This window comes from Crocuta crocuta, unplaced genomic scaffold, assembly GCF_008692635.1.
Source record: "Crocuta crocuta isolate KB4526 unplaced genomic scaffold, BGI_CrCroc_1.0 scaffold140, whole genome shotgun sequence".
NCBI lineage: Eukaryota > Metazoa > Chordata > Mammalia > Carnivora > Hyaenidae > Crocuta > Crocuta crocuta.
In genome coordinates, this window is record NW_027527775.1 from 4871575 (window position 1) to 4890458 (window position 18884).

General features: G+C 35.3%; 1 long non-coding RNA gene across 1 annotated transcript in view; it reads right to left on the reverse strand.

The window, feature by feature from the left end:
• Positions 1 to 1611: 1611 nt before the first annotated feature.
• Positions 1612 to 18884, reverse strand: part of LOC144239333 (uncharacterized) — a 51150-nt gene continuing 33877 nt past the window's right edge. Inside the window, exons 2-4 of the long non-coding RNA XR_013337393.1 lie at positions 16073 to 16147; positions 15121 to 15169; positions 1612 to 3043 (exon numbers count right to left, since the gene is read on the reverse strand). This is a non-coding gene — a long non-coding RNA (uncharacterized LOC144239333). The remainder of the gene's footprint in view (positions 3044 to 15120; positions 15170 to 16072; positions 16148 to 18884) is intronic.

The window sequence follows — 18884 nt, forward strand, 5'->3', positions numbered from 1 at the left end:
CTCATGGTGCCAAGGGAAGAGAAAGAGAATGATGCCGTGGTTGTGGAAAATGACAAAGCACTACTTAGGCCTGGTGATAACGCAAATGCCCACCGTGGATGGAGATATTAAATAGCTGTTCAGCGCTGGAGGAAGACCTCCCCGCATCATTCCTTCAGCAAATGTGTATTTAGTGCCTCCTTTCTTCCAGGCACTGTTCTGTGTGCCGGTGATAGGACAGGAGGTCCTCAATCTTTCAAGAGCTTCGGAACTCGGGTGCGCTGGGTGTTCAACTGTGAAGGACCCATAACATCTGTTGTTAATGAGACGTCTAGCAGAATTCTCTTTCATATGTTTCTGGACCAGCTGTGTCGGGGAAGCTACTTTTAGGGGAATGAACTTCTCCATGAAAAGGGATTACAACAACAACACAAAATACTAAATTTCTTTCAGGGCAAGTGCATCAGTAGACTCACGCGTTCTCCGTGTGCCATAGCGTGTGTGAAATGCATTGCTCACCGAGAAATGATAATCACAAATAACTTTAGGTGAGGGTAATTTTAAGTTCAGCAGAATACTTCATCTAGACTTTAAAGGAAATTATTTTTCAGATCTTAAAGCATTGCCTACGATAGGTCAGGTGCTAAATTTGGCCTAGTTTTATTTTTTTTTGATCCCTAGCACTCAGAGATTCATATAAATGGAAGCAGTGTAAGTATTCTATAATTCATGAATTCTCAAGTAAGATTAACAGTTATCTTAAGACTAATGCTGGCATGTGATGTGTAAGTTTTCATCTTATTTTGTCATATTTTCGCACTATGTATCTTTTCTAATTCTTCACTGAATGCTCATAGTGGTCTCCTGCGAATTAGAGAATAACATCGCTCTGAGGGAGCGTGTGTTTTGATTTTATGTGTTGTTGTCAGAAGCTTCACAGCTAGAAGTAGACATGTTACAAGGGATGTAAAAATAAATACCTATAAATGTATTTATAAGCTACAAGAGAGCTTATGAAACTCATGTAATAACTTAAAAATAAGAAACTAGGGACGTCAGGGATGCTAGAGGTAATTAAAGAGGGAATATTATTTCGGAGGGACTATTGGTATGAAAATTTTTGTATATCTGGATTTGTTGAGTAGGAAACAAGGGCCCAAAGTTGGGTCCAAACTTTGTGAGCAAAACACATAAGGAAAAGGTGAAGTTACCAAAAATATACATATATATCCTGTTGATAATAAGGTGAAAACACACCACTTCTTATGGGAAGGCACAGCATTTCCTGGCCCCAGTGATGAGGAAAAAGGGCTCCCGTGGCTTATCCCTGAAACATTTACTGAGTTCTCTGACAACAAAGGTAGTAACAAATATTTGTTATAGCATCTCGCAGAAGAAGATGAAAGTTCCATGTTAAAGTACAATTCAGTGTCAATAAAAAATTTCTGTATGTGTAATTCAGTGAAAAATCCTAGAGCCAAATACACTGTGTGTAAGGAGTCCAGCTTTCCTCACAGAGGGAAAAATCTAGATTCACTACCATGGAGGTCTGTATATGCTTCCCATCTGTGATGATTTAATTATTTTATGTATCTAGGCTCTTAATGAGAATCAGACCCAGATTTTCTTGTCATTATGGTTTAATGGACCACCGGTATACAGTTCCCCTTTATGAGGCTGACAGTCTCTGGTTCTGTCTCCTTTTCAACACAGCCATGGCCTAACCTCAGGGAAATACCAGAGGGAGAGCCCGAAGTCCTTTCCCCACTTCAAATAACTGGGAATTTTAAATGACCAGACACTGGGTCACCTGGAGAGCAGAAGTGATAGATAACCCTTCACTTCCTTCTTCACTTCTCTTATTTTTTTCACCCAACTGAATTTTGCAAAAGTAATTTTGCTTGTAAGTACTTTGCTAATTGTAGTGTTGTGGACTAGTGCTTACAACATGATGTGCACTTCATAGGATGGTTATAAGAATGACTCTGAAAGTCATGCCTGCAGAGTCAGAGCCCAGCATAGAGCCCAGATTCCCATGTTTGTCTGCACTTTGGAATTCCCAGGGAGCTTTGAAAAAGACTGAGGCTCCATTTCATTTACAGAGGTTGTGAATTAATTAGTTTGAGGGTGTGGCCTGGGCTTTGGAAGCTCAGAAAGGTCTCTAAGTAATTCTTAAGTGCACAGGAATATGGGAATTACTGACCTAGCACCTGGTAAATGCTCCTCAGGTTAGTTCCCCTGCAGCCAGGTATAGTCTGATGAAAGCCGTGGTACTAGAGGCATCACATGCTAATTTTAATTTCCCAAATGTGTCTTCAATAATACAGCAGATGCCATATGAAACAACAGTCTTGTGTTTCTGTTTAAGGAGCGAACTTAAATTACAACATAGACTTTAAAAATGTACCATAAAAATGTATTGTGCAACATACACTACTAATCAAATTGTTTTCTACGTGGGAATAAAAAAAAAAAAGCAAATCATGAGTCCAGCAATTATGGGCAGTTCAAGAGCTGACTTTGCACAATGTCAACAAGTAAAAAGATGTGCTGAAGCATTCAGTAATGATTTGCAAGTCAGCAAACAGTGATAGCAGCTGCTTTATAGGTGGAGAAAAATTGTACCTCATTTTCACCCTCAGGGAATATACGTGTTTAAATTTATTTCCTGTTGTAAATGTGAAAATGTTCATTAGATTTAAAAAAAAAAAACATAGTCGCCTGTCATGTGCATAAAGTTGATGTGAATTAGCTGATTAAAAACATGGCTGCACTGGTTTAGCCTAAAGAATCCACGGGACTCAAGCAAGAACAGATTCAAAGAGGTTCAAATTCAAAGGCAATTTAAGAGGTTTCCTTTCCCAATCCTGTCATCTTGCGGAGGAGGGAATCCTTTATCAAAGGTATCAGCCACTTTTCCAAGGTCATAAGAAGATCTAGTAGAAGACACAGAGTTCATTTCTCCCATCTTCTAAACCAGTTAGCTTGTTTTGATTATGTGATGCTGACTTAGTGGAAAATGAGCGGCACTGGATGCAAAGCCTAAATGTTCAAATCTAGATTCCTGTAAATCAGAGAAGAAAGCAAATTGATTAAGACGGTGTCAAAGCAAAACTCACACTGACAAGGTTAAACAGGCAACAGAGACTTTATTCAAGGCCGTGGCAACAGAGGAGAGAGAGAGGAAGGAAGTCTGAGCTCAGTTCTCCTGAAACAGAGGGTGGGGTGGAGGTGATGTGTGGATGTGTCTGTGTGTGCTGGGTGAGAAGAACAGAGGCCATTTTTGTTTGCTACTTTGCTTTGCTCAAAGGAAAAGTGAATGTTCTCTGATAGTTCTACCAGAAAGATATTTCCCAGTTGGACACCACTCTCCCACAGAGACTGCAAAGGGACACTCTCTTGGACATTACCTTTCAAAGAGATGCTCCCCGATCTCTGAGGAAAGATATTCCTCGATTGTGTAACTGGCAAGGGACATTTAAAAAGATATATCCCTGAAAGGGACAGGGAAAGAATGGACCAAAGGTAAAAAAAAAAAAAATAATAGTAAATTGACTAATTAAAAGTAAACTAAAACTTTTAAAAAAGAGGCTGAATTATATATTTAAGGTGGGAACATCTTTCTATTACCTTGACTCTCAAATGTAATACCACTACCAAAAGAAAAAGAACAATTATAGGTTTTCTAGAATAAGTGCTCTAAGAAAAGGCAGGTCAGGAACCAGGGTCAGGAAGAAGCCTTTCTGAAGTTTAGTCAAAGTGAGGTAAAAATCAAAAACATTTTGTTGAGAAAAATTTTCTGTTTTAATTCTAGATCATATCTTGTATTTTAAACTCTATTTACATCCATTTTATTTGATTTTCACATCAATTTATGAATTTGAAGCAACAAAAATGATACTTATTTAATGAGTTAAGAGTATTGAGACCCAAGGATGTTAACAATCTTAGTAAGTCTCAAAATTGATAGATGACATAGCCAGCAGCTGCCATGGCCATTCTAAACCCAGTGATTAGAAGTTCTGAAAGTAGTCAGTGACACCGTTGTAATTTCAGGCATGTGCTATAGCTGATACATGAATAAAATACGTTTTATTAGCATGCCAGATTTAGCACTGATTTACTGCAGTTGCTGAAAATGACGTCAAAAGTATTATATTGTGGGGTGCTTTGGTGGCTCAATTGGTTAACCATTCCCCTCTTGATTTGGGTTCAGGTCATGATCTCATGGTTCTGAGATCGAGCCCCGTATTGGGTTCTGCTCTGAGCGTGGAGCCCACGTGGGATTTACTCGTCCTCTCCCTCTGCTGTTCTCACTCAACGTAAATAAATAAACATAAAATAAAAGTATTACCTAGATCTCACTTATCCAATAATGGATGGCCATATGTGTCTACTGAATACTTGAAAAATAGCTCGTCTGATTGAAATATGCTGTAAATATTTTATATGTACTGAATTTTGAAGAATTTTGAAGAAAATAAAGAATATAAAATATATTAACATTTCTTTTTTATTGAATTGATGTTCCACGATGATATCTTGGACATATTGAGCCAAATTAAATGTAACATTAAAATTAATTTCACCAGTTTCTTTTCTATTTTTTAATCTTCCTACTAGAAAATTAAAAAGTCCCTATGCAGCTCATATTATATTTCTGTTGGACAACATTAATTTAGATAATTAAGTATTAAAAATTAAATACACTTTGTCATACACAATTACTTAGAATTTGGATACCAAATCAAATGATCTGGTGAATACTTTGGAAGCCCTGGTTTTCACTTAAGTGAAAAATAACAATTTACATTTGTACTTAAGGAACTATGAAGAAGGTAAAACTAATTTGAAATGCTTGGATATTTTGAAACCAGTTTTTAGTGGAAGTGCATTCATGAAATGATTCAAAAAATATTATACCTGTAAAAAGAGCATTCAGGAAAGGGTGGCAAGGGAGCTCAGGTGCACAAAATTACACAAGCCACAGACCAAGAAAACATTACACACACAGAACAGCTGTGTAAGTGTGCCTCCGAGCATGCACTGTTTAGTGCTGCAAGCTAGCAAGGTTCTTTGCAAAATCACATGAGAGCTGCAAAGATAAGAAATACATAGTCCACACTACTCTAAAGTTTTAGATTCTTATTTCAGATGTGTCATTGTAACCAAGATGGTGACAGAGAGACCAAAGCCTGTGCATATTAAATAAATGCCTAATACGTCAATCATTTTAACATCTGTTAGACATGATACTCTTGTGTCCTCATAAAAAATAAAGTAAGCCTATAAAATTGACCATCTTAACTGTCTTCAACTGACAGTTGACTGCATATTCAGCTTGTGTCCAAATGGAGTAAAATGAATTGGCTTTATTCTGCCACTTGAAACAATAAGAAAAGTGGACAAACATATAAAAGAACAGTTTTCAAGTCTCTGTACAGCAGGCAATGACAATGATTCTGGAAGATGTGAAAGCGAAGGAATATGTTTTATGATTAAGTTCCTTGAGAGAATTCCCAGGCCATAACGTTGGGCAGTGGAGGTCAAGGGACCCCTTCTACGCCCTGGAAAAGAGAGGTGGAGCTGTTGCAACTCATTGCATGAGGCCCACAATAATCTGAAACCACACAGCAAAAGGCATTTTGGGAAAAGAAAACTACAGACCATATACATCATAGACATAGATACAGAAGCTCTAAATAAAGTTTTGGCAAATAGCACCCAACAAAATATAAAAATGGTGAGGTTTCATGAGCAAGTAGAATTTGTCTCAGGAATGCAAGAGATTGGGTTAACATTTGTAAATCAATGTAATTTACTACACTAACAAAATAAAGAAGAGACTAATATCTCAGAATAAGCTTTTGACAAGAATCAGCATTTATTCCTGATAAAGCTCTCAGCAAACTAGGAATAGAAGTGATTTTATTCAAAATGATAGACAGCACTTATGAAAAACCTTCAGCTAGCATCATGCTTAGTGTTGAAAGACTTAATGCTTTCCCCCTAAAATGAGTCATTAAAACAAAAATATTTGTTCTGGCTACTTCTATTCAATATTAAACCAGAAGTGTTGGCCAGTAAAATAAAGGAAAACAAAAAAACAACAACAACAACAATAACAAGCAAGAAGGCATTCTCTGAAAAAGGAGACATTCAACTGTGTACTGAAAGATGATGTTATCATCTAAGTGGATAATCAAATGGAGTCTTTAAAAAGGCTACCAGGGGGGCACCTGGGTGGCTCAGTCAGTTAAGCGGCGGACTTCGGCTCAGGTCATGATCTCACAGTCCGTGGGTTCGCGCCCTGCGTCGGACTCTGTGCTGACAGCTCAGAGCCTGGAGCCTGTTTCAGATTCTGTCTCCCTCTCTCTCTGACCCTCCCCCACTCACACTCTGTCTCTCTCTGTTTCAAAAATAAAATAAACATTAAAAATGTTTTTAAAAAGGCTACCAGAGCTAAAAATCACAAGGTTGCAAGAAAAAAATAATCACTATACAAAATCAAATGTATTTAAAAAAAATTAGAAACAAAAATAATACTACCATTTATAAGATTTATCAAACATACGAAATTCTTTGGGATAGATCTTAGAGAACATTTGAAAAATAGTGAACAATGTTGCTAAGAGAAATGAGAAGTACCTATGTTAAAGGGAGACATATGCTATTTTCATGGGTGGGAAGATTCAATGTTTTTAGTATGTTATTGCTCCCCAGGTTGATCTCCAGTTTTAATACAGTGTCAATCAACAGGTCAAAAGACAGTTTTTAAAATACTTTTAAAAAATATTTATTTATTTTTGAGAGACAGAGTGTGAGTGGGGAAGAGGCAGAGACAGAGGGAGACACAGAAACTGAGGCGGGCTCCAGGCTCTGAGCTGTTGGCACAGAGCCCAACATGGGGCTCAAACTCACAGACTTTGAGATCATGACCTGAGCTGAAGTCGGACGCGTAACGGACTGAGGCACCCAGGCGCCTCATGCACAGACATATTCTTTAGCTTGGAGCCCCTCCATTTTAATTATCCATTGACTAGTCTATCTTACACATTGTACTTTTAATACCCTAAGAGAATGTAATGTGATATCTTCACATCATCCTAATCTAGGGTCTGTATATGATATTTGATAAAATGTTGAGTAAATTGATCAGTCTTGGGAGCATATCCCTGGTTTAGAGCAAATCCTGATAAATCCTTTTTGTTTTTTTCACAGCCATCTTTTTCTACTGTCTGCTCTGTAAATCTAAGTTAGTAAGCTTACATAAAATGCTGAGGTTCTAAATGTTCCCAGCTGATCTATTCAAGTGATTTTAATCAATCTGTTGCAAAAATCATAATAGAAACTACAATTATGTCGTATGCTATATGTCTGATAGTATCAAGATGAGATACCACAAATTGCTTGAATAAATCAAATGAAAGAGCCATATGGAGTGTGGATTTTGCTAGTAATTCAATCACTAAATTAGAGCCACACATTCATTTTTAACCAATCCGATAAGACGCCAAAATTGGTATATTTTATTCTTGTGCTTATTATACAACCATGCCCAGATTGGGCTCAATAAATTCTAGTTGGATTAAATTCTCTACAAGATGGGCACATTGCATCGCCTGTTCATTTAATTCAAACAAATGCTTACTGGACACTTTTTATTTGAAAATAATTTCCCTGTGGAGAGCTATATAATTGCAGTGACTGGCTGTGGAGTTGGGACTGCTGAGCTCTTCAAGGGTTGCTCAGTTATCTGGCTGGAAACATGCAGAATTTAGGTAGAGATCTTTTTTCATCAACATTTTATTCCAAATATTTCTTGAGAATTTACTGTGTGAAAATGCTGCTCTAGTGCCTGGAAATAAAGGGCGAATGAAATCGAGCCCTGTTCCTTTCCTTATGGAGTTTACAGTTATCAATCACATAATTACATGAACCAGGGGGAAAGCTCAGTTGGGCTGAGTGTCCCCAAACAAGAGGTAAACCTACTAGGGGAGCCCATGGCAGAGGCAGTTGAACTATGCAGGGAGTTAGGAAGGGCTTCTCTGAGAAAGTGATGATTAAGCCGAGACTAGAAGAACAAACAGAAATCAACTAGGAGAAGAGAGAGAGCATTGCAGGTAAGAGAAACCAGAAGTGCACAGGTGTGTCAGGAGGAAGCATTGTGACTAAGGATGACCAAAAGATGGATGACACACCTGCAAAAATGCAACAGAGGAAAGTGGTGGTGATAGAAGAAGCCCTGAAAAATAGATGAATACAGCTTTCTCCTTATTGTAAAACAATGTAAGCGTTTGACTAATGATGCTGATGTATGGAGAATGGGTTGGGTGGGATGAAGTGGAAGCTGATAATTAGTTATGATAATTAGCTATTGTCATCATCCAGACGAGATATGATCGAACTTGGAGCCAGGCTGGTGGTAGTAGAGAGGGAGAGAATGAATAGCTAAGAAATAGACTTAAAGGTCAGGGGGTGCCTGGGTGGCTCCTCTGATTAAGCGTCAGAGTCTTGATTTTGGCTCAGGTCATGTTATCACTGTTCGTGAGTTTGAGCCCCACATTGGGCTCTGTGCTGATGGTGCGAAGCCTGGGATTTTCTCTCTCCCTCTCTCTCTGCCCCTCCCTCACAATTGCTTGCTTTCTCTCTCTCAAAATAAATAAACTTTAAGAAAAAAGAGGTCAAATGCACTGGATAGTGAATTTAATAAGGTGGGTGTCTACAACAGTTTTGATATGTACAGCTAAGTAAATGGTTAGTTTACTTTCTTCACTGAGGTACGGAAAGCTCAGAATGGCCAGTATTTTCTGAGCGCTTGGAAGCAGAAGAGTGCGGAGTGTTCCTCTCTAAATATGTTGAGTTTGAGATGCCTTTGTAGATACAAAGTTGGTGTCAAACAGCTGGATATGGGAGTCTGGAGCTCATAGGAGGATTGGGGAGAGTTGTGAGCCTTCTTTATTTAAGTCATACGACAGAGGTGCAGATGTGGTCACCTAAGAAGAAAATAAACAATAATAGAAGGAAGATGAAGATGGAAAGAGGAAAAAGGAGATGGAAAATGAGAATCTGTGTACACACCTTGGGAAGATAGGCTGGAGAGAGAGAGCCCCGGTTAGAGGCTGTTTAACTTTGTACCTCAAACTGTGTGGTCAGTGAACCAGTGATGTTGATTAGGAATTTGAATCTCAGATATCACAGGAGACCTGCATCTTAATCGGACGTCTAAGTGATTTGAGTGCATATTAAAGTTTGAGAAGAGTGACTTTATAACACTCTGCTATAGAGGGAGGAATTTGCAGTTCACTTAGTCTACTCCGTAGGAGAACACGGGCTAGTTAAAATGAGAGACTGACCTTAAACTTTGTATTGCCTGGCACATACGAAATTCTTAATAATTGTATAATGAATGAATACATGCAGAACGGAAGAGAATGGGAAGGGAGTAAGAGCACCTTTTACTACTCACTACCTTTTTTCTGTACTCGGCTCCCCAAATTCAAATGCAGTTTCATTCAACTTTGACCTTAGCTGTAGTTTAAATTCACAGCTTTCCCCTATCTCTTTGCCATTCATTACCTCTCCTTCAAATATTCTATTGAAATATTACTGAGTTCCCTACAATACTACATGCTAGAAATGCATCTCTTCTTCAATACTTACTTAAATAACCCCAAAACTATTATAGCAGGTGCATGCACATTGTCAAGTTACATTTCATTTTTTAAAAAAATTTGGCACTTTTACAGGAGTATATCAGTGATAATACTATGCACTGCATCCTAAGTAGAAACTTTTAAATATGGTATTATTAAAATTGGGTTTTTAAAATATTTTCTTGTCTTCCTTTGAAATTGAGATAGACTTTTATACTGTGTAATTAATACTGTACTTTGTAAAAATTTGAATATACAAAATCCTTTCTAAATGTTTATTCCCCCTAGAGTTAGTCATTGTAAAAATATTGTATATAAACTTCTAGATTTTTAATAAACATATACAGTTATACGGTGGGATGATATGAATGGAATATTTTTCTTTGTTACAAAATAACTTAATAATGTACAATCCAATGCACATTATTTATTATGAATCTTTTTTTAACATGTGAACTATCATCTCCTCTTGATCTGATTACTTATTTCCCCTTTCTTTTCTCTGATAACATGAAACTGCTCCCTAGATCTCTTTACTCTTTTGTTTTGTAGAAGCCATTCTTGCCTTGTAATTGTCTATATTATTTTCCTGTTTGTCATTTATTTTGCATTCCTCAGCCTTCTTTATAAAGCTTTTTTAGTGTCTCTATTCATTTTCTACACATTCCTTGAGATTAATAAGTTCATTATTTTAATAACTTATAAAATAATAAAAGAACCTGAGACAATATTTTAAATTTAAAAAATATTTTAATGTTTTATTTATTTCTGAGAGAGAGAGACAGTATGAACAGGGGAGGGTCAGAGAGAGAGGGAGACACAGGCTGAAACAGGCTCCAGGCTCTGAGCTTTCTATCAGCACAGAGCCCAATGCGGGGCTCAAACCCACAAACCATGCGATCATGACCTGAGCCCAAGTCAGACGCTTAACCGACTGAGCCACCAAGGCACCCCTTGAGACAATTTTCTGAGTGCTCACTGGGAAGGATTCTATAGATTTCTTTATCTAAACAGTCTGATATTTTAATTTTGGTTTCTCCTTTGACCCACTAATTATGGAGCGGTGCCTTTCTTTCTTTTCTTTTTAATTCCAAATTTTTGATTCAATGTTATTATTAGATTTACTGTGGTGTAGTCTAAAGTCATACTTTGAAAGGTGTTCACTTTTAGAATTTATCAAGATTTAAATTATGGCCCAGAATATGATGAAATTTATATAATTGTTTCATTAGCATTAGATAATTATATTTTAGAAGTAAAATATTATAAATAGAGATCTTTGGCATTAGTCAGATTTCCAAAATTATTTATCATTTTATTCAAATTCTGTATATTATTTCTTTCCTCTATAATCTATTGATTTATAAAAAAGGTGTATTATTATCCCTAAATAAGACTCTGGAGCTTTAAATTCCTCCCCGTACTGCTAGCAACTCCCCATTCCCTTTATATTATGGTACTTTTACTAAGTGCATAAAGCCTTGTGATTATCACATAATACCATGCTGATATCTTTGTAATATTCTGGCCTGAAATTCTACATTGTTAAATAAGAATTATATATCATTAACTGTATTTTCTTTTGTTTGCATTTCCTAATTTGAGTCATTTGGGGCTACTCTCTTATTTTTAATCCGTCTTGTCTTTTTTTTTTTCAAGTGTGGGCTCCTGTTGCCCCCCAAAAATGGCACATAGCTCTTGGGATTTTACTCAAGAGCAAGTGAGTGGCTAGAGTTAAACATCTCACCTGTCATTTTGGTGGGGCAGATTTGAGTGGTGTCATTGAACAAGAAGTATCAAATGGTTAGATTAATGGTCAAGTCAGGTAGTGATATCACCTGGCTTCCCTATGAATTGTGGGAATGAAATCCTGCCATTTGAAGCAATGTGGATGGGACTGGAGGGTATTATGCTAAGTGAAATAAGTCAGAGAAAGACAGATATCATATGTTTTCACTCATTTATGAAACTTGAGAAACTTAGCAGAAGACCATGGAGGAAAGGAAGGGCGAAAATAGTTACAAGCAGAGAGGGAGGGAGTCAAACCATAAGAGACTTAAATACAGAGAACAAACTGAGAATTGATGGGGCAGAGGTGGGGGGGAGAGGGAAAAATGGGTGATGGGCATTGAGGAGGGCACTTGTTGGGATGAGCACTGGGTGTTATATGTAAGCGATGAATCACGGGAATCTACCCCCAAAACCAAGAGCACATTGTATACACTGTATGTTAGCTACCTTGACAATAAATTATATTTAAAAAAGAAAAAGAAAATTATAGAAAGAGACATACTGTTTGGCAAATTTTGCTAATCAAGTAGAACTGTTGAATGATCTTAATATCTACTGGCTGTTCCATTGTTTATCAAGGAAAGAACAATAATACTGAAAAGTAATACTGAAATTACATATAGATATATTTATATATAAAAGAAAGGGGTTCTGCTTGCTCGCAAATAGGGAAAGGGCTATGTGGTCTGATGTAATTCCATGAACACATAGTTATAATCATAGTTTTTTTTTTAATAATTAGAAGAGGATTCAGAGATATTTACAGATAATCAAACTAAGATACAGATCAATTAAGATGCTTGAAAAAATTCTGTTGCCAGTTAGTTGAGAAAGGGAATGAAACACAGAAATCAAACTTTCAGTCCAAGCACTTTCCCTCTGTTAACTTACTCATCCTTCTATTTCATGACGTTGCCTAGAGCAAGCCCTGAGGAGACCTACTTCTGACTAGCACAGGGCTAATCCCCTATTGCCGGTGACATTTTATACGGATTTTCTTATTTTTTCATGTCTGCAGTGCAAGAGAAGAAACTGTTCTCACAGTATATGGCACAAATTATTCAGGCTCTCTCATTCTGCATATCTTATCTCTTAAGTATTTCTCTATGTGGGACACTTGCCCAAGTGTAAACATCTTTTGTGACATAGCACCTCTATTATGTTTAAACATACTGTTTAAACAATTATCTTTGTGCCAACCTTTCACATAAAATCCAATTGATCTGGCATTTACTTAGATGACTAGGTGATTGTGTTGCTATTTTTATTCAGGCACAATGTCAACTGTACCAAAATGAATTTTCCGTATTTTCAAACTGGAAAATGTTTTCATATTTTGCCAATAAAGTACAGAGAAACTAACAAATGCTCAAACTGGACAAACCAGGTATAATGTCATCTATACCGAGATGAATTTTCTATATTTTCAAATTGGAAAATATTTTCATAGTTTACCAGTGAAGTACAGAGAAACCAATAAATGCTTGAACTGTGTACTTTTTAAATTAGTATTTGGGAAGCTTTTTCTACAAAATTGGTTTTACCTATACATAAAAAGGGAATACTAATTAATTTTTGTTGTGTACATGATAGATCATAAATTGTATAGAAATATATGCGATGACCTTGATCTGATTTTTTTACATGCTTGTTTTAGTATTCTTTGTTAAGATGGGCAATAGCTATTCCATTTGAGACAATATGTCTTTTCTTTATCTCATGGTGCAGTATGGTAAGAAATAAAAATATATAAACTATTGTCTATGTAAGAAACCCTCATCCCTTGAGGGGAAGAGAGACAGAGGAAAATAAATCAGAAGCTGATAGACATAATAATTCATGTGCCATTTAGGGAATTCAATGACATACTTGATGTTGAAGGAAGTGATGGAACAAGCCATCTTTTTCTGCTGCCCTTTTTCTTGTCCTTCTCTCTGGTCTATAGTTATAGAACGCTTATTGCCTAGTCTTGAGAATATGCAGAGTAATTGGAGAAACATACAATAAACTAGGTAGAGGATGATATGATAAATGTTCTACAAGAAGGGATGAGAAAAGCATTCAGAAATCCAAAAAAAAAAAAATTATGAAATATACTGATTTACTCCCTTCTGACTGGCCAGGGAATGGTTTGGGAGCCTTATTACCACACAGGCTGAGGACCAGCTGACGTATTCCTCACGGGACAACTTTGTACTATCCAACCACTTCTACTTGTGAGATTCTTTTCTCTCTGTTCTCGCTTCTCCTGTGATAAAGGTTGTCATTTACATTTTGTTCCTTTGAAGTCACCCTGTGGTTTCCTTGTTTGAATGTAGAAGCCAACGTATTTTCCAAAACATTTCAGAGAAATCCTCTGTTCCTCCAGTCAAAAACTGGTCAGTAGGTAGGCCATTTGAATCTATGCTGGTTTTAGGAATGAGAGAGGTTTATCAACTGATAAAAATATTGAGGGAAGGAAAATGATGGAGCAGGGAAGGTCAGCAGATTGTTTAAGCTCATCAGTAGACAAAAAGCACCCACCGATTAAAAAGCATAACTCAGCGCACTTCAGGCAACATTGAAGCATTGATTCAGACTCGGCTGCCAGAACATACAGTTAAAATGGTGACCACATAAAAGAACATCCTCAGATACAGAATAATGCACCCTCTTCTATAGTAAAATCTAAAAGGGCCTTTGCAATTTCCACTTGAATTTGTCTGTGTGCGTATGCATGAGCACTATTCCCTTTTAATAGGAAGACAATATTCCTCATTCTCTTCTGAGTGGATACAGTTCTACTCTCAACATCTATGTAGCTCTGTGTTCATAGCATTAAAGCAACCACAGGGGGCGTGAATCGTATTATTATTAATTTCTGTAATTGGTACAGTCCATAACAACAACTACTGACTGATGCCATATAAATAGGCTTTTTTGTGGTTCAGTATTTATGATCACTGATCAATCACATAATGTGTTGTGTTACAACTTGACCAAATGGTCACATTGATGCCTAAGTAATGTTTAAACTCCTAAGACAGGGGTGGATTCATTTCCTTACACTTTTGGAACCGGTGCACAATCCCTAGCCCAGAAATGTGACTATAGGAGATGTTCAAGAAAAAAATGAAGCTGTTCAAGATGTAAAATGAAGATTATGTTCTTCAATTGCTTGTGGTGGAGTGGAGAGGGTATACTTTGTGGAACTTCTAGTATATTTAAAATGATTGCCAACATTTTCTTAGAATCATTGCCTCTTAGATGTTAGTTCCCGCTCTCAGAAGTGCTCCTTTGGTACAGTTCCCAATGACATCAAGGAAAATATGGGAAGCAACTTGTGTTTTATCGTATCTTAATCCCTTGCAAAATAAGAAAAAAATCAAATAAAGCAAATCATTGAATTTTATTGTAATGGCAACTGACCCATGTGTCAGAGTAATTAAAAAGTCTGTATTGTAGTAACTTTTACAGAAAAAAATACTGTGTTCTTTTTTTCAAAACCCTCTGGTAAAAGTTGTCATTTATGGATATATAAGTTGATATCCTAAAAAAAACTTTATGGTAAAAATGTTACCAAATTACATGTATGTATTACATATTACACATAAAATATTACATGTGAAATACACATGAAATATTACCCAATATTATTGCATACTATTACATATTGCATGTGAAATACCTATGGCACATGTATTTCATTGTTTACCTTTATAATCTGAGCAATCTCTTTGCTTCTGGATTGTTACATAAATGATCTGCCAACAAAGTAAAGTTCAAGGTTATTGAAATGGCAGCTTGAGCTCTGTCATGAAGAGCAGTTAGAAAACTTCTGATTGGTTGCTTAGTTCTATAGTAATCAGTTAAAACTGGCATTCACTTCAGGGCAGATACAAGGCCAGGACAAGCTAATTACCTGCTCCCTGCATTTTGGCTCTACTCTCCTTTTTAAAAAATAAGGTAGTAGCTCTTCTTTCTTAAAAAATGTCTTCAAATACAACTAGGTAGATGGTGGAGAGAATGACCCATCAAGCAGTAGGATTAAAAGTGAATAATCATATAGAATCTTTCTTTTTTCAGATCCATTGACTATTTACTACACATATATCTTGATACTCAGTTTTAAAATTAAAAGCATAATAAACAAATATTTGAAGTCCATTTTTGGTAACTAGTAACGGATTATGAATCTTTAAACTGTAATGCAAGAACAGTTTGTTCTGAATGGCCTCATGTTTTGCTCTAGAACATAGATGTAGAATAATGAACTTAAGTGTTCAATAACACTGATTTTTGTTTTTTATTTTCTCACTTAACTTTTCCAATAACCCTTTTATGTACTTAGTTTCATTTCCTTACTTCCTCATCTGTAATGAAAGGGAAATGATAATAATAGTTGCATAAGAGTATTATTGGAAAATTGACACTGCTTTTTGCTGCTGTAAGTAGAACATAAGAACCCAAAAGTCCATATACAGATATCAGATTTTTTTAAATAGAAATTCTGCATTAGAAATTGTTAAATCATTTATTCTCCTTTTCTGTAGTTTTTTAAAGAAAGGCATTTATACTACCAAGAAAAGATTATGACATATATATTGTAGGCAACATTAGATTTACCCATTAATTGGGCGTTACTTATTGTAATCTCGAAAACTTACAGATATCCTTGGAGGATTTACAGCCTGTTAATTTTGAATCTTCCTGTTTAACTCCAACTCACCAAAATTGATATGCTGGTCAACAAACAAAACAATATTATCATAAGTTATAAAGGAATCATGACTATGTAGTCTAAATTCAATTGCACCTCCATTGTATCACTATAGAGGTGGATTTCCCAATAAAATATCATGTTCATGTGCCTCTAGGTGAATCAGACCTCTGAAACTCTTATGATTTTGTGCTATCATATTTTGGTTGTATTGTTGAGAAAAAAAGGCTTTTTCAAACCACTAGTTAATATATATAGTTGACATAGTTGATAGTAATGTTTAGTGTAATAAGTGTGTAGTGAGTTAGTGTTCTCATACCATAACGAAGAAGAAAGTGTTGCATATTTGTAGCAGAGGTTTTTAATATCCTTGTAATTTTTTTTAAACATGTTAGAAAATTTTTAAACTAATGGAAATATTAATGAAATTTTATAACAAACTGGAACACCTAACCCATCGATTCTAAAATCAACATTTTGCTATTATTGTCATATCACTTAAATATCCATCTGCCTATCTTTCTAGTCCTCCATCAAACAACCTTGGAATTTTCATGCATTTCAAAATAAGTTGCAGATATTGGCATTTTTCTTCCTAAATATTTCGGCATATACATCAGAGAGTTCAATATTGTTTGGCTTTTGTATGTTTGAAGTAAAATTTGCATACAATAAAATGCATAAATCCAAGTGTAAATTTTCTGATTTTATACAAGTGCATACAACCCATGTAATTCAAATCCTTATCAAAATATAGATCTAATCAGCTAGAATGTTCTCTCATGCCCCTGTCCGGAGAGTTACTACCTTCATAGGCAGCTGCTGTTATTTCTTTCTTTTCTTGTTTTTTTTCCCACTATGTGTTAGTTTTGCCTGTTCTACAACTTCATGCACATGACATCATATGTAATGTATGCTTTTGTGCAAATCCTCTTTATTCATCATTATTTAATTTATTTTTTTAAGTTTATTTGAGTTATCTCATATATCAGTATTCTATTCCTTTTTACTGGTAAGTACTATTGTATGAACATACTACTATTTTTTGTCCATTCACTGGCAACATTTTGTTTGTTTCCAGCTTGGGGATATTATGTATAAAACTACTATTAACCGTCCCATACAAGTAATTTTTATAGATACATATTTTCATTACTCTTGGGTGAAACCTAGAAGTGAAATTTCTGGGTCCTTTTCAATTTTTACTTATCAGATTAAGTGAAATAAATTATTAATGTATTTTATTTTCAAAATTATAAGAAAAAGAAAGAACACAAAACTTCAAATAAAACAGCCAAACAGTCTTCAAGGAAGAACGCTACTGATTCTGTCCATCATGGTATAAAGTGAAATTACTCTTTCATGAGAATATGTTAAAATATACCTGTATATGTGATAAACTAAATTCATTTTTATGGCTTATAAATGTGTTACTTTTTTTAATGCTTATTTATTTTTTAAGAGAGAAAGAGGCAGAGAGAGAGGGAGAGAGAGACTCCCAAGCAGACTCCCCACTGTCAGCAGAGAGCCCAAAATGGGACTCAGTCTCACAGACCATGAGATCATGACCTGAGGTGAAATCAGTCAGATGCTTAACTGATGGAGCCATCCGGGCACCCCTAAATGTGTTGTTTATTTCCCTAAAGACTGTAGGATTCTGTTAGAACTTTAAAATATTTTGGTTAAGTTTATTTTAGACTCTCAGATTCTCACATAAGTTTTTTCTTTTTTTTTTTTGTAAATCTTGTTGATATCTATTATTAAATGAATGAAGTACATTACATAAGATATTTTAGGCTTTCTGGACAACAATAGGTAGCATTTGTTGATTTTTGTTTTATGTGTATTTCCAAGTATAACATCCAACACTAGAAGAAAACTTGACTTCACAGTACATAAATATCTCTACAACATACTAATATGAATTTGCAATGTATAAAGTTACTATTAAACACAAGGGACTAAAATAATTACTCTGAACACCAAGAATCCCCAAATAGGTTTTAAAAATGTATCTGGATGCTATGTACATAAACAAGTTTAGCAGTTTACCTGAAGTAAAACAAGGCAAGTAAGGTAGTCATATCTCATTGCAAATTACAGGAATGATTTGTAAAATTCAGGTTTGGGAAGTAAACATATACATTAATTATAAAATATATTTCAGTGTCAAAATACATCTAATTTTGAGAATTAACAGTAAAACCAAGTGATTAAAATCAACATCTTATCACAACTTCCATAAGAAGTACGTTCAAATAATGTAAACAGATATAAATTTTCCACATACATACTGCAACTCTTCCAAATATATTTACTTTACCTAAAGATTTATATTAACTATTATACTTAAAAAGACGATGAAAATTTATATTTGCCAAATAAATGTGGATGCATATGTTAATACATACTCATTCTACTGAACAATACCACCGTTTCTATATTTACATGATTATTTGCATAAGAAACATAAAACAAAATTACATATATTTACAGAATTTATTTAATGATAATAATTGTAATCGAGTCCAATTTTATAGCTTTTCTTGAAGCCTAAGAAGTAATTTTCCCCAAGTCCTTCAAATTAATTTAACCATAAAGTATAAAAATAGCAGTCTGCCTTATATACATAAAATTCTGGGTTTTTTTTCTTCATGATGAGGCACATATATATTTCTGTGTGTGTGAGTGTCTGAGTATGCACACAGAACCAAATTTTTGTTTAATTCAGGAAAAATATGCTTTCAATTAAAAAGGAC